Source organism: Schistocerca piceifrons, chromosome 6, assembly GCF_021461385.2.
Source record: "Schistocerca piceifrons isolate TAMUIC-IGC-003096 chromosome 6, iqSchPice1.1, whole genome shotgun sequence".
In the NCBI taxonomy this organism is placed as follows: Eukaryota; Metazoa; Arthropoda; class Insecta; order Orthoptera; family Acrididae; genus Schistocerca; species Schistocerca piceifrons.
Window position 1 is genome coordinate 128154319 of NC_060143.1, and position 14714 is coordinate 128169032.

At 39.0% G+C, this 14714-nt stretch overlaps 1 protein-coding gene across 1 annotated transcript in view; it reads right to left on the bottom strand.

The window, feature by feature from the left end:
• LOC124802456 (cholinesterase 1-like) overlaps positions 1 to 14714 on the bottom strand; it is a 354377-nt gene that overhangs the window by 98543 nt on the left and 241120 nt on the right. The window lies entirely within an intron of this gene.

Below are 14714 nucleotides of genomic sequence, written 5' to 3' on the forward strand. Positions count from 1 at the left end.
CCTGGCCAGCAAGATCTCCGGATCTGTCCCCCATTGAGCATGTTTGGGACTGGATGAAGCGTCGTCTCACGCGGTCTGCACGTCCAGCACGAACTCTGGTCCAACTGAGGCGCCAGGTGGAAATGGCATGGCAAGCCGTTCCACAGGACTACATCCAGCATCTCTACGATCGTCTCCATGGGAGAATAGCAGCCTGCATTGCTGCGAAAGGTGGACATACACTGTACTAGTGCCGACATTGTGCATGCTCTGTTGCCTGTGTCTATGTGCCTGTGGTTCTGTCAGTGTGATCATGTGATGTATCTGACCCCAGGAATGTGTCAATAAAGTTTCCCCTTCCTGGGACAATGAATTCACGGTGTTCTTATTTCAATTTCCAGGAGTGTAGATGAAAAGCTAAAATGGGCTGAGCACATAGCTGCAGTGTGCCAGAAACCGCCAGCTCCCTCCATGCCCTACCAAAATATAAAAAGCTCTTCCCTTTTGACCTGAAAAGGAAATATGTGCAAAAAATTCAAATGGCTCTGATCACTATGGGACTTAACTTCTGAGGTCATCAGTCCCCTAGAACTTAGAACTACTTAAACCTAACTAACCTAAGGACATCACACACATCCAAGCCTGAGGCAGGATTCGAACCTGCGACCGTAGCGGTCTTGCGGTTCCAGAGTGCAGCGCCTAGAACCGCTCGGCCATCCCGGTCGGCGAAATATGTGCAAAAATTTTTAGTTTAGATTGTTCATTACAATAATATAACACTGTAAGGTAGTTTGACGAAAGCTCATGGCTCCTGAAACTGGTGATGAACGCTTGCGTTCGACATATCTGTAACGTATGACTTTTTGATTATATTTTACAATTTTACGCACAGTTATCCAGTCTACATAAAACAAACGCAAGGCTTTTCATACTCTCTGTCACCTCTACGGTGCTAATCAACGTATACAGTCCCTTAAACCTCTACTCGACCTTAACGCTGTTGTCTGAGAATCACAGCAGAAACATTCATTCTCATCAGAGCAAAATCCTTTCCGTAGCATTCCATCACTCTGTCACTTCCCCGAAATTCGTTTCAGTAGGAGGAACTCGACTCTGAAATGGCTTTCCACATTAAATCAAAGAACGCTTCAAAAGACAGTTAATGTCATTTCTCCTAAAACAACACTGTCTGCCTTTGTGCTGGTTCTAACTGAGTATCCTTCTTTCCAACCCGATCTTCCCATTTCTTAATACAGTCTACCTAAATTCTCTCCCTCTCAGAAAATATGACTTTTGCACACATATAAATGCATTTTGCATATGCTATGATCATAATAATAATTATTATTATTTCCCTTCTCGGATGAGCAAACTAAGGGCCACATGCCAATCTCAGTTTTTTGTTCGTTGTTGTCTTTTTAGCGTCCCGTACCCTAGTAGGTGGAAACGGGGCAGACTTTGTTGTCAGTCTGCCCTACTATTAAAAACCACTTTTCAGTAACAGGTTAAAGTTCTTTTCATATACTAAGGTCATCTGGCGGTGTAAAAGAATTGAAGCTTCTCAGTCACTGCTGTCAAAACATACGGTCTTCTATTTCGCGTATTTTGAAATGCCCAAAACCGCTTATCAAAACCTCTAGGGTACTTCTTGCTGACCTAGAATCATGAAATGTGGCAAGCAGCAAGCTTTCACAGTAAAAGTGAAGGGAAGAATCCGAAAATTATTTATCTGTGTATATCATAAGAAAAAATATTTTTTGGTCGCTTGTTATCCGACTTCAAACTTAAAATGAAAACATTCTCTAAATTCTTTGAATCCCCATGACCGATATCTTGCCAGTATTAGTGTCGATAACAGGTAAAAATCGTGGAGATATTCGATTCCCAGGTTGGATAACCTGTCTGTATACGTTATAAAATTTGTACGGAGCACTAAGAGCGCAAGTCCTACTAGCCCTGGCCACTTTTTTTTCATCCAGTACACTTTCATCTGTTCACTGTATTTTTTTCTTTCCGCCTTCTGACTACTTCATACCAATTTCTTTCTCTCTTCTACCTGGGAATGCAACCACCATATTTAACACTTCTTTCCTAAACCCTTCTCTGTCAGTCGTTTCTGCAGATTTTATATTTTTCTTTTTCTAAATACTTTTCTTCCTTCACGGATTGAAATTGTTTACTTCGTATCCCACAAATACTCGAAGATATTTTTGTTTAATATGCTGTCTTGCATTTGATATAAATGTCGAAAAAATACCAATCTTCTTTTTCTCATTACTTCTGATATGTTTTCAATGTTTCTATAAATTTCATCATTAGTACGTAATCTCCAACCTTCCATAGTTTTTCGTGGGCTTAATATTATCCTAATGATCCGCTTGTCTGGTATTGCTAATATATCTAAACTATGATTTAATATTAGACATTCACCTGCATATAGACATTCTGGCTTCACTGCTGTATTTTAATGCCTTATATTTACATTTTTAGACATGTATTTTTTGTAGCGGTCTTTGGATAGCCAAAAGCCCGTCCCGTTTTATGTAACTTTTCCTCTATAGCAGCTTTTTCCAAAACATTTTCTTGGATTATCTCCCCAAGATATTTTAATTTTTTACCGTTTTCAATTTGGCCAATATCTGTTTTCATCAATTTCGGTGCAATTTGAATGTTTGTAATTAAACTGATTTTCCCATGCACAAATTCTTAAGCCGGTCCTACTGGGAATTTCTTCTAAAAGATTCATTTCTTTCCAGCAGATTTCGCGTTTTCAGAAGATATGGCAAAGTAGTCTGCAAATTATATTATTGTTTCCGAATAAGCCTATCACGACTACGCTAAGTACATAGAGGTGGGAATTTGCCTTCCTTTGAGCCCGAACTTGTTTCATTCAGACTCTGTTGTTCCAGTCCTGTTCTTTGGTTTTTTCTTCTAGGTCACTTGCTATGTAAATGCTGGAGATGAAACTTTCACGGATTTGGACACTTACTGGACTAATTACTGCCAATTTCAGATACGTTTTCATCACGCCCACTGATTTCAACGTGTGTGCTACTTTTGTCAAAAGAACTGACTGTTTCTTTTGTGAATCTGTCTGGGTTAATTCTTTTACTGCGCCCGTAGAATCTAACGTCTCTGTGAATAATTGAGTATTGTTTGTTTTCCTGATTACTTTTCAATCCGTATTGTTCATGTTCGCCGGCCGTAGTGGCCGAGCGGTTCTAGGCGCTACAGTCTGGTACCGCGCGACCGCTACGGTCGCAGGTTCGAATCCTGCCTCGGGCATGGATGTGTGTGATGTCCTTAAGTTAGTTAGGTTTAAGTAGTTCTAAATTCTAGGGGACTGATGACCTCAGAAATTAAGTCCCATAGTGCTCAGAGCTATTTGAACCATTTTTTTTTCTTTTTTTGTTCATGTTCAAGTTTTGGGCCTGGCATTTTTCTTACGATTTTGCATTCGTTTTCCTCAATGTTTCCAATGTCTGTTTTTCTCTTCAAAGTTAGTTCTTCTGATCCGTAGAGGCATTCTGGCTTAATTACTGTTTCTCATTGTGGATATTCTCGGTAGGTCGGATTGCAGTTTCCGTCTTTCGGCACCCAATTTCGTTTGCTTTTGTTTCGATTTCATTTTCCAGAATGGTTTCGCCGAGTTTTATTGTATTTTATTTTATTTTTTTACAAGTTGTAAGTAGGCTGTTTATGTTTTCTCTATGTAAGTAGGCTGTTTGTTTTCTTATTGGCAACGTTACGTAGCGCTCAAAATGAAATCACTGGCTGTGCTGTGTGCAGTCTGTGGCTAGTTTGCATTGTTGTCTGCCATTGTAGTGTTGGGCAGCGGCAGCTGGCTGTGAACAGCGCGTAGCGTTGCGCAGTTGGAGGTGAGCCGCCAGCAGTGGTGGATGTGGGGAGAGAGATGGCGGAGGTTTGCAATTTGTCATGAACTGATATATATATTATGACTTGTGATGATATTAAGGTAAATACATTGTTTGTTCTCTATTAATATCTTTCATTTGCTAACTATCCCTATCAGTAGTTAGTGCCTTCAGTAGTTTGAATCTTTTATTTAGCTGGCAGTAGTGGCGCTCGCTGTATTGCAGTAGCTTGAGCAGCGAAGATTTTTGTGAGGTAAGTGATTTGTGAAAGGTATAGTTTAATGTTTGTCAGGGCCATTCTTTAGTAGGAAATTTTGAAAGTCAGATTGCGTTGCGCTAAAAATATTGTGTGTCAGGTTAAGCACAGTCCTGTATAATTGTTCAAAACGGGGACGTTTCATATGTCGACCCTTAGCCGAGGATACCTCACTGGAATCTTCTGATTTTTTCTTGTAGTTTGTGTAATTAGTGTAGCTATTGTTTATTGCTAGCGCGTAATTGTAGAGAAAATCTCCTTTGTAGTTGCAGTCTTTCATTGTTGTACAGTAAAACAGTTTTGGCATGCATGTAGATTTGCACCAAGTATTTCGCAGCTGTAATTAACTAGATATTATTTTCAGTGCTATTTTAATGTGTTCTCTTATTTTTGATCTTCAAATTGTGCTTTTCTTTGTTATCGTGTGAAATACTGTGACAATAATGGCGTGTGAAAAACGTAACACTAGGCTCCAAACTAAACTGAGAAATAATAGTGATGACGAGCGTAGCTTATCAGCGCCGCCGAGTAATGAATTTACTGATGTTCAAAGTAGTAATTTGGTAACTGTGCACAGGGAAATGGAGCTGGCGTCAAACAATGGCGTGGACAGTGAAACAATTAGTGAAGAGGGCAGCATTATCGATCGATCGGTCGGCAATAGCTCGCCTCAGGAAGCCGAAATGACACGACACGATCTCGCAAATACTGTAGATTCAGGTTTTGGATCCTCACCGTTTTCTCAAATAAGTCAAGACACATTTTCTGCTTGTCAAAATGTGAATGTTTCCGGTGTAAATTCATTGCCGAAAAGCACTGAGGAACATGTTTCAGACACCAATGCATTGTTATTACAATTAATACAACAAATGGGACAAACACAGCAAAAGCTTCAAAAGTTAGACACAATGGAACAAAATCAGAGACAAACACAGCAAAAGTTAGACACAGTGGAACAAAATCTTCAAAAGTTAGACACAATGGAACAACACCAGAGACAAACACAGCAACAGTTAGACGCAATGGAACAAAATCTTCACACCACGCTTGAACAAACACGTGAAGATTTAACTACTGAGTTACATAACATTGAATCGAAATGTCAAAAAGTCTGTAATGACGTAAAAACACAAATTTGTGAGCATTTTCAACCTATTTTTTCGCGGCATGAAAATGCATTACAGAATCACGAAGCAGCCATAAAAGAACTGCAAGCCATTGTTCATGAAAATCATGAGACCTTGTGGGCTAAAATTGACTCAGTTGCATCTACCGATTCGGTTACGCAACTTGCAATAACTCAGGAAAACTTAAAGGACACAGTAGATACGATTTCAACACAAATGGACACTCTGAAACTTGGTTCAGAAAAACACACTGAGGAAATGTGTTCACTATCGGAGAAAGTAGCCGAACTTTCGGATCAGGTCACTAACTTATCTACAAAGGTAGATGATGATCTGAATGACACAAGACCTGTAGCCTTCACTGACACTGAAGAGTGCGAACAAATTAGGAAATTCAAACAAAATCAGAATCAGATTAATACGCAACACCAAAGAGAAATCCGGGAAGTACAAGATCAGCTGACACAGTTAATACAAGAATTACGTATTTCAGAGGATACTCGCGCCCCAATACGGGAAGAGGGACTTAGAAATACGGAACAACCACAAAATAATAACACAGGACACTTCGGAAGTTATGAAAGAAATTGGCAAGGTGCACCGAATTTTGAAATGGAACCGCCGAAACGACATAACAATGACCGATATGCGACTCGCCGACATGATGACTTTGACTATAAGCTGTTCATTACTACACGTAAATTCAAAACATTTAAGAATTCTGGGAACGACATTCATCCACAAGCATGGCTCCATCAATTCTCTCATTGTTTTCCTCCCAACTGGTCATTAGAACACAGATTAGAATTTGTGTGTGGCTACTTAGAGAATGAACCAGCTGTAAGAATGCGGTCGGTCATTCACGATTGCCACAGTGAAGGAGAATTTTGCCATGCCTTCCTCTCAGCATATTGGTCTCAAGCCACACAAGACCGGGTAAAACATGGTATCATAATGATGAAACATTTCGAACAATCTGAATTCTCCAGTCTTGTGAAATATTTTGAAGACATGTTGCACAAGAATCAGTACCTGTCAAACCCATACAGCCCCTCAGAACTCATCCGCATTTGCTTAATCAAATTACCTGAACATTTACGACATATTATTTTGGCAGGACGTTGCAAAGACGACACTGAAGCTTTTCAGGGACTGTTACAAGAATTGGAAATTGACACTGACAATCGCGGAATGCGGAAAGAGGAACACAACAATTACAGGTCACATCCGTCGCAATTCCGCGATGAAAGAAGTAATAACTGGACACGACAAGGCTATTCTCACAACACATATCGTGACCAAAACAGACACCACCCGTATGACAAGCGTTGGCAGAGTAGTAATAATTACAGGGAAAGATCACCTCTCCGTGGTAATGACTATCACAGAGACAATAAGAGAAACAGACAATATGGGAACCAGAATAATTATTATCAAGGGAGGCAGAATAAATTCAGGCGCAACAGTCCGACGCACAGTTACGATTCAGGGAGAAATTCTCCACCACGTGACCGACACGAAAGAAACTACAGGAGCTATCGACATGACGACAGACGATGTGATCGTAACGACAGACCTGAACTGCATCAGAACTGGCGGGATTTAAACAGAGCTGGGCCCTCTCGAGGAGGTGAATTTGTAGAAGTTAGGTCTCCAAATCCCAATAACGACGCGCGCCAACAAAGAGACAGACAATGACTCGCACAGCAGGCAGCCGCGTGCGCCAGGTGGCTCAGAGAAAAATAACATAGACGCTAACCTTGAGAAAAACTCCAGTATTCTTTACCGTCGTATACCGCCTGACAATTGCATTCAAGTTCAAACTCTGAGTACTATGAAGAGTAAAGGTTTACACCACATTTCACATGTAAAACCGTTTATTGAAAGATAATCTGCTTTTTAACTTTGTCTTTGTCATATAACTTTTCACTTCACATTTTTAGTATGCTTTGTCAGACTTAAGAAACTGTTAACATGCAACAATGTTTGAAGTGAAATATCCAGTCAAGAACCAAGAGAACTTATTTAAACAGAAATGACGAATGCATTGTTATAGTGAACAGACGTCACAGTGTTATTGTGTGTACATTCTTGCTTGTTTGTTGCACGATTATGGAACGACTATAAGGCTTACATACTTAGAACATTTACCAGTACTGCTAATGAGATTTTAATGCAACATTTTGGTTTATTTGAAAATACATTCTGAATTTGAAGTGCTTTCTGAGAGATACCAGATGACACAGAGGTTGGTTTATGTGACAGCTACACGATTTTTATCACGACGCTACTAATGAGTGACAATTTACAATGTTGCTTTTGCGGTGTATCTGTTTTATATCTGCACAGTTTTCTGAATTCTTCTGGAAAGAAAAACATGTTTTAGTAGTAACTTTTGTGGTATAGCAACAATGAGACAGCCTTTTTCGTGGCACAACATTACGTTACTGTACAGTACTTTCTTCATCACGCCAATAAGCATAATAACTACGACATCTATACGCAAAGCATTTCACTTTTGTTTATCATGTGGTAAGTACATTGACTTCTGCAGAACTTAGCTTTCGGAGGACGATAACTACGACACTTCCACAGAGATTATGTTGCGACAAGATGCACAGTTTAGCGCTACAGTACACGCATTTGAGTGATTAATCTTATACTTAAAACACTTATTTTTAAAGATTTTTTTTTAATTACAAAGAAAGTTTTCCGTGATACATTTCATTCCATTGCGGTAATTTGTAACACCTGGGAGTATAATTACATTAATCCTCAGGGGGGTACACGCTTACTTTGTGTACCATGTGTGTGGCAACCACAAGGAACCCTAGCTAATACGGTATTTGCTTATACAACTTTACACATCGGTACCATATTTCTCTAACACACAAATTACACAGCTATCTGATTATTTAACTGAGAGAGACAAACATTTATTTTACTACATCAGTGACACATGTTTACGCAATTATACAGTTGGATAACTTCACACTTATGAAACTGTATTTTGTCTGTACTTTGTAAACTGTTCATATTTTTTCGGAACCATTGTGATACTATGAGAGCTTTGAATGATGTATTTGGTATGGATTCATGATTTTTAAAGTACTTTTGAGGCAGATGACACTTTTGACATGAGCAGAGAATTTTTTTTAATTATTGGAGGAAGCTACGACGATTTTGAGATTTGACTGAGGTGTTATGATGTTATTTTTACGACGACGATGTGTATTATGCTGCTGAGGTATGTTTATGATTAATAGGCTGAGGCTATATGAGTTATTTGAATATGCTTCATATTTATAATGACGAAATATTGACGAGTGTCGATGGATACGTATATGTGTAATAAGGTAAGGAGTAATGAATAGTGGGTAGGGACTCTTGACTTGTGAAAAAGGATGTTGGAAACCAAGAATCGTACTTTAAGAGTTATGACATGTGTGAATCATGTGTGAATGTATCACAATGCCACTGAACATTTTTTGGACACTGTTATATTCATAGGATTTTGTTTCTACACATTTGCAAAGTAAATTCTCGACCTGTGAAATTTTGTATATATGACTGTCACTGTAGCGGTAAATATTTCCGTACGAAAGTTAAGTGACCACCTGCACGTAATGCGTCGCGGGCACCCAGCTGTGTCAGACGCCTGGAGAAAAAGCCATTATTGCGAGCCCTTTTCAGCGGCACAGGTAGAAAAAAAAAAGGGGACGTGGGACGTGTCAAACACCTGGAGAACAAGCCATTAGGGTGTGCCTTTCATCGCTAATGCGACACCCTCGTTACTTGAAAACATATGATTACTCGCACTTTGTGCTAATTACTGAAATGCTTATGAATTGATGGGAAATATTCGTACATCTGCACACCTGATTACGACAAGCGTCTTTCTACGAGAGTTGAGAGCTACTAACTTATGAAATGTCACATGACTACTGAATGATATTTTTATACTTTGCTTTTCGTAGTTGCTTATTTCACTTGATATCTGGTTTCCAGCTGTGTTGCAGCATTGCTTTTATAAAATGAAATGCATTTGCTAATGTGAACACTTTCTGTCAACAGATCTATTAAATAATTATTTTATGATCCACATTCTTTAAAAAAGGAGCACTTGGAAAGGAAAGAACAATAAGAAGGGACTAATACCAGTAACTGCATCTATAATTTTCTTTTCAAGTACATGGTAATATTTCTTTTTACAATCAGTTGTTGTGGTGCACCACTTTAATTACTTAGACATTAAGATGTGATTATACATTTCCCTTATCTGCATTGTTGTTTTTACTGTAATATTTTTTCTGCTTGAGCTATGTCATGTTTAGATATAAGTTATTGCATTTGCTGTTGCTGTTTGCCAGGCATAGTGCTACTAAATTTCACATTACATTACTCTGCTAAGCCAATTTTACTACTCATTGATTTTTCATGTTGCTGCACATTGGCTCATATTAGTTGTAATTTTGCATTTTATCTGTAAATTAGATTTACTGCTGCTTGCTTTGCACTCTGCATTTTTTTGGTCATTGCTGTTTGTGTTACATGTTTTGTGCTGCTGCATTGCCTCGTCCCTTAGTTTAGCATCTGAGCTCAGTAGATTTAAGTTAGCTTAAGAGGGGGTAGCCTCTAAGAGAATGAGTTGCGATGAGTTGGAAGAAGTCCATTGAGAAAACAGGTTTAGGTAGGATTTTCTTGGAAATAAATGTTGAGGTAAGAAATGTGTGAACATATAAATACAGAAAGCATGCTTAGATAGAATTTTTTTTGTGGAAACAAAGGATGAAATAAGAGGAAAGATATATGAAGTTTTGGGTTGGACTGCAGTACCAAATGTTACACTGAAAACGAACCCTGTCCTTTCCTATTGGTGTTATCCCACTATGTGTTTGTGTACCCTTGAGTATTTGTTTTCTTCCTGTCTCTGTGTACTGTTTCATAGAATTTTTTCTCTCTTCTAATACTAAGCTATATTCACTATGAGGAGGAATACTGTTATCCTCAAATATAAGTTGCATTAATAATATGTTATTTTCTTTGTAAAGTTGTTTACAATTCTGTTCTGTTTCAATGTTCATGTGTGAAATTAATGTTTCGAAAACTATTCTCATTATTTTATGTATGTACTTATGTCACTATTTTTGTAACACTCATGTATATGTTTATTTCTATTCTTTTGTAACGCCTGTTTTACTACAAATGTTATCTGTATTGTTATGTTCTTTAATGATGTATTTTGTACCTTTGTTATTGTATTTTTATGTTATCAAATTGTAATTGTTACCAGTTCTTCCAATTAAGTTACATTTCACTGCACACGTTTCTGTTGGTCATAGTATATGGACAATATGTGAGAAGTAGGGACTGATAGTGTTTGCATGTGTGTTAATGATTCAGCAAGGGACTGGATAACAGCATTGCTGGTTCTAAGGACAATTTCAAAAACTTTGTGAGTGCACAAGTGGTGGTTTATGGACTTGCTATATTATCCGCAAGACTCTTCAATGGTGATTGTGCACCTGCACAGTCACAACAGATGGCTGCTGGCCATCTCTTCAAGGACTACAGTGGGTCTACATCTTTGATGATCCATCAATACCATTATTTCTACAAGGACTGCAGTGGGTCTGCACCTCTGGTGGCCCACCAATACCATACTCTCTACCAGGACTACAGTGGGTCTGCTCTGTGATGACTTACCTACCAATACTCTTCAAAACTTCGAATGACTCTGCTGTGGGTTTGCTCCATTGTGGCCCATTACCTGTCAGCATGTCAAGAGCCAGCACTGTCTTTCCGTTGGAAGGACAACACTACTTCTTCAAGACTGCATGGAAATCCACTACTTCTGTGTGCATTTTCTTTTACTGCTCAGACTTTGAGAAAAACACTGCAATTTTACTGTGATGAATCAGGACTGTCTTTATGGACTGTGAGAAATTTTTAGCTTTTGACCAACATTGTATCAATAAGTGTGTGCATTTGATTTCTTTGTTATTGTAATTATGAAAAAAAATTTTTCAAATCTGTATTGGCCACTGCCCAATCCCATTTGTAAAAAATTTTTGTGGGGAGCATGGGGGCTATGTAAGTAGGCTGTTTATGTTTTCTCTATGTAAGTAGGCTGTTTGTTTTCTTATTGGCAACGTTACGTAGCGCTCAAAATGAAATCACTGGCTGTGCTGTGTGCAGTCTGTGGCTAGTTTGCATTGTTGTCTGCCATTGTAGTGTTGGGCAGCGGCAGCTGGCTGTGAACAGCGCGTAACGTTGCGCAGTTGGAGGTGAGCCGCCAGCAGTGGTGGATGTGGGGAGAGAGATGGCGGAGGTTTGCAATTTGTCATGAACATATATATATATTATGACTTGTGATGATATTAAGGTAAATACATTGTTTGTTCTCTATTAATATCTTTCATTTGCTAACTATCCCTATCAGTAGTTAGTGCCTTCAGTAGTTTGAATCTTTTATTTAGCTGGCAGTAGTGGCGCTCGCTGTATTGCAGTAGCTTGAGCAGCGAAGATTTTTGTGAGGTAAGTGATTTGTGAAAGGTATAGTTTAATGTTTGTCAGGGCCATTCTTTAGTAGGAAATTTTGAAAGTCAGATTGCGTTGCGCTAAAAATATTGTGTGTCAGGTTAAGCACAGTCGTATATAATTGTTCAAAGGGGACGTTTCAAAGTCACGTACTCTGTCTTTTTGAGAAATGTCTGGGGGCCGACTTTTTCTGCAGATTCTTTAAAGCGTTCAGTTCGATTTTGGATTGATCAAATGTCGCGAGTTAATATTGCTTAATAGTCTGCCACTGCTAGGCAATTTATAGATAACTTGCCTCTGCCTAAAGTGATTGACTGGACAATTTTGAGGATTGATTTCTGTTTGCCGCCGTTCTTGTATCACTTTCTCAATTGCTTAGTTGATATGTAATGGGAGACACCCTATCTCCTTTTCTTATTCCCGTTTTTATTTCGAAAGTATGTGACAGTTCTCCCATAAATTTAACCTTGGACTTTGTAACTGTCTGTGTCTGTTTTATGATTGCAAATGTTCGAGATCTAGTCCTCGTTCCTTTAATATTGAGAACAACTATTATTGCTCGTATTATTAGCGGCAGCATCAGCATACTTCTTTGTATTTGTATTCACATTAGATACCTACAAATCATTTTTAACTTTATTAATGCCATTTTATTACTGTTTATTATATTAGAGAAGATAAGCTTCTTTTCCAACATCGCTGAACCTTTATTCTCAATAACCGGTTTCGGTAATCAGTGTTACCCTCTTCGGATCTCGACAGACAGAGTATTGCATCTTTCTTAAAGCAGCAGTAAGAATACTCTTTCTCGTGAATTGGCAGATGCGTAATAAACTAGACCACTGATGCATCGGCACGCAAAATTAAAACAATCATATACACAGTTTTTCATCACATACATCTGTCTTATGCCACAGGAGTTTCGAACCTGCGAATTTATGAGAAAGACTACTCTTACTGCTGAAGAAAAGCTCTTGGGTTTCCAGCAACGTGGCAGTATTATAAAACCGCGACGTTTCGACGAGTGACACACTTATCATCTTCTGGCGAAGTTTAGAGATTTTGTCGGATGCCGTCCTACTTACACTGCAGTGTGCCCCCTTCCACCCGGTTCCGGGAGGCTGTGTACATATCGCCGGCGGGTAGGTTGGGTAGGTTGGGGGGGGGAGGGGGGGGGGTCGCGGTGGTAGGGTTTGCGGGCGCTCCGTTCGCATCTCTGTCAGAGCAGGAAACTATGTGGTTGCTTTGAGTAATCAGCACGCACTGGATGTCAAGTAGTTTCCTGCCGTTATGTAGACAGGAGTGACACCACCAGCAGCCGACCAATGGTGTAAACGCCCAGAAGATGACCCTTACGTAGGGTTGAAACCGGTTGGCGGTATAATAATAATAAATGCGATTAAGACTGTTTTTGAATAACTGATGCTGTAAATCGTTTTTCGTACGTTGAGTTTAAATGGGTCCTTTGCAGAGCCAATCCACTCTTTCGTCTTCAACGGTGGTCGAAAGACGGTTCTCATGTTCGATTTTTCCAGAAGCCATCTTCGGACCACCATCGCAATTTTATAATACTGCCACCCGGCTGCGAACCCGAGAGCTTTTCATCAGCAGCACATACCGCGAAAGTCTACATTCACAAGCCTCTTACAGCTATTTCAAGCAATATGCAATATCCTGTATGTCGAGCTCTGAAGATGGTGACATTGATTACCGAAACCGGTTTTATAGAATAAAAGTTATTATTAGCGATCTTGGCAAACAAGTTTATCTTCTCTAATCTGTCATCACAGGTCGTTCCTTGCGGCTCAAAATGAGTAAACTAAAAAACTGTTTGTTATATTACAGTTATTGTCAGTTCTTAAGTAACTATGATGTAAAGCACACAGTACATGTAAAACCGCGCTCTGATGAAAGAGAGTGCCTGAAGGCCGTAATCTGATGGCGTTGAATAAGAAAACAAAAATAAATTCGTTTAATAAGTTTCTCTTCGGATGAGGACGGATAGCGTAAGCCGGGAATCTTTCCTGGTTACATTTGGAAGAGTCTTGTATTGATTAGGTTAGATTATATTTACTTTCATTCCAATTGATCCGTAGTGAGGAGGTCCTCCAGGATGTAGAACAAGTCAGAAAAACAACAATACATGACAAATATTTGCAAGTCAAACAAATAAGCTAATGTACCATTCCACAGGTCCCAAGTGGCATGGTCGTCATTTTTTAATGAACGCTGTATGAAAGGATCAGTTTACACATACTAATGTATTGAATTTAAAATAAAAAAGTTTTTTATTTATTTATAAGGTAATAAACGAGTAATACAACCACTAAATACTTATTTAGAATGAACACATTACTGCACTGAACTGGTGCAGAAGTTAGATTGTACTCACACACACACACACACACACACACACAAACACACACACTTATTTACAATGAGCACATTGGTGCACTGAAATTGTGCAGAAGTTATCAGTTGGTTCTATTGAGAAATTTATCAATGGAGTAGAAGGAGTTGGCCACCAATAAATCCTTCTCTTAAACTGAATTTAATTGGTTGTTAAGGTTTTTATGGCTGCTGGCAATTTATTGAAAATGTGTGTTCCTGGCCGGCCGGGGTGGCCGAGCGTTTCTAGGCGTTACAGTCTGGAACCGCGCGACCGCTACGGTGCAGGTTCGAATCCTGCCTCGGGCAAGGATGTGTTCAGGTTAGTTAGGTTTAAGTAGTTCTAAGTTCTAGGGGACTGATGACCTCAGAAGTTAAGTCCCATAGTGCTCAGAGCCATTTGAACCATTTTTTTGTGTGTTCCTAAATAATGCACACCTTTTTGTACAAGACTAAGTGACTTTAAATCCTTGTGAAGATTATTCTTATTTCTAGTATTGATTCCATGAATTGAGCTGTTGGTTTGAAAAAGTGATATATTTTTAATGA